Below are 2,668 nucleotides of genomic sequence, written 5' to 3'. Positions count from 1 at the left end.
CCGGCATTAGTACTGTCCCTGTCCCTGTCCCTGCCCCACCTCCCCCCAGTTTGTCTGTGGGAGTCTCCACATGAATGGGCTCGTTTGTCCTCAGGCAGCAGGGATGAATTTGTCCTGCAGGTGAGCAGGAGGGCCTCAGCAACAGCAGAACATGGCATCAATGAAGCCTGAACATTACCTGTCCCAGGTGGACATCCTGAATGCTGCCCTGTCCCAGGTGAGAGGAGACCCGTCTAGTTTTTTTTTTTTTTTTCCGGGTCAGTGGAGGGAGGGACGCTCTGCGTGTCCACACCCTGTTTCTCACAGCTGCTCTGTTTTATTATTAATATTATTTTTATCATTATCAGTGAAGACTTTCTGAAATCACCCACAACCAAGTTCACTGCAGTAAACGTCTTGATTTATGGTTTTAAAAATTTGCATTCATTTCAGAAAAGGACTATTAGGCAAACACAAAACCCCAGAAACATTAACACATCAGTGGCACCGTGAACATTGTGGTATAGTTATAGAGGGGATAACCACCGGAGAGTACAACATTAGAAACCACAAAAACCCTGAGTCCACTCACAACACATCAGCTTCTTTCATGATGAGTGTACTTTAACAGGAAATCCTTTGAACCTCACAAATTACAGCCATAAGCTTTATCTTTGACATTTTTGCTTTCTTTCCTGTTTTCACTTTTCTAGTTTCACATTAAGGCTTCCCAGAAAAATGCAGGTTTAAAGCATATAGTTTGTATTTTTGAGCCTTTAAATCAGACTTTAAATATTTTATATTTGTGGCATGCTCAAATATGCAACAAAACGACAATTTCTATTTTTAAAAAATGCTAATTTCAGACTGGTCCAGGTTGATCTCAGTCTATGAAGGAAAATTTGTTAATTACAGGAGCTTTTAGTGCCGGCAGGAAGGTACCCTCTGTGATGAAATCTTTCACAGAATTACACTTAAATACTTTGTAATCAATCTCTTTTTACTGTCCCTGTCAGACCTCTGTGCTTTTAATTGGCCTTAATAGCACAACATAAATACTTCCTTTTTGAATTTCTCGCTTCTTGTTTTTTAGTTTTTTCCCCTCTTTTTTTCAGAGGCCTTGGCCTCACTCAGGCTTGATATGCAGCTGTACATCAAGCATGATGGCTTTCAATCGGGTAAAAAAATAAAAGGCGAGAAAGCTTAAAAATTAAAACACTTTTTAGACAAATACTGGCCGCGTGAAAAGATAATCAGTGAGATTTGGTGTTTCAGCAGCTTAGGATGTGGTCGCTTCTTGTCGGCACTGATGATCTGTTGTCAGCTCTCTGAGCAACACACACCACACATCGCAGCACGGTTGATCAATCCGAGAAGTGTTCAGAGTTATTCAAGTGTCAAACGGTGATGTGTCTGCAGAGATTTCTATGAAAAGGGCCCACCAGGTGTTTTACTAAATTTGCTCTGAGTCTTCTTTTTCTGCGAAGTTTTATAGCCGGTACATTTCTATGAACTTTCTTTTTTTTCTGCAAAAGAGGAAGTTCACATGTTTTGTTATAACATGACAAACTGTAACTTGATCATTATTACAGTTCAAAATTTTAATTGTAGCTAGCTGCATCATTTTATCACTCAAACTGTCAAGTTAAAGAAGGTAAATCAATTCATTAAATACATGACAAAGTCATCTCAGGACAYTACAGAAAAASTCCAAAACATAAACTTAATTCACATCCAGGTTCAACCCAGTTATAATCATTTTGTTTCTTTATTAAAATACATTTATATAGTACAATATAAGATGCCAAGTAGTAGGGGAGACTGGGGACAGTAGCAACAAGGGACGGTTGCAACACGTCATTTTTCTCCGAACAGAAACAGAGTGACGACACTCACACTGTACAYGCTCAGTTAGATGCCCCACCTTGCAAAGAAAAAGTGAGCAGATTCAAAAACTGCTCCAGGATTTATTTAAAAAAAACTGTTTTTGAGGTACCAAAGTATATATTTTTTTGCCCAGATTTAGTTTTGTTGTTCTGTTGTCACTTTTTTTGTGATCCAGCTCAAACTTATATAGTTAACATGTATCCAGATCGGCTTGCTCAGCTAACACATGAGGTTTTATCATGGCTGACAGGAAGGGGGACAGTTGCAATAAGATAAATCCAAATAAAAACAGACCATAAAAAGATAATATTAATATGTTGAAATTAAGTTTACACTTAAAAGGGTATTGGGTATTCTTGACAACTTTGTAGTTTAAAACATAAAAGTGTTTAAGATGTATTTTCTGCAGTTGTTGTTTTCAACAATGGTTTTAAAATCCCAGTTTCTTTCAATGTAAATTTTGTATAATGTATGCGTACAGTGACAATAGGCAAAACAAAAGTTAATTACCTCACAAATTGTTCTATTATCCTTGTCTCTGAAAGTCAACTGTGTTTTATATCAATTTGAGTCTTTGACATCTGTATATAAGGTCTACTCATCAAGGCAAATCTATATTTGTCATTTGATCAAAAAGAATAAATAAATAAACCTGTAATATCATCATAACTTACGGTTTTTATGAATTTAGCAATAATATAAATATAAAAATAATAAAACTTTTATTTACAGTGAAATATATTGTATTAATAACGTGTTGCAACCATCCCAAACAATGTTGCAACTCTCCCCGACCCCAGGG

Source organism: Austrofundulus limnaeus, unplaced genomic scaffold (genome assembly GCF_001266775.1).
Source record: "Austrofundulus limnaeus strain Quisiro unplaced genomic scaffold, Austrofundulus_limnaeus-1.0 Scaffold62, whole genome shotgun sequence".
Lineage (NCBI taxonomy): Eukaryota > Metazoa > Chordata > Actinopteri > Cyprinodontiformes > Rivulidae > Austrofundulus > Austrofundulus limnaeus.
The sequence above is the reverse complement of the archived record's forward strand: the minus strand, read 5'-3'. Positions refer to the sequence as shown.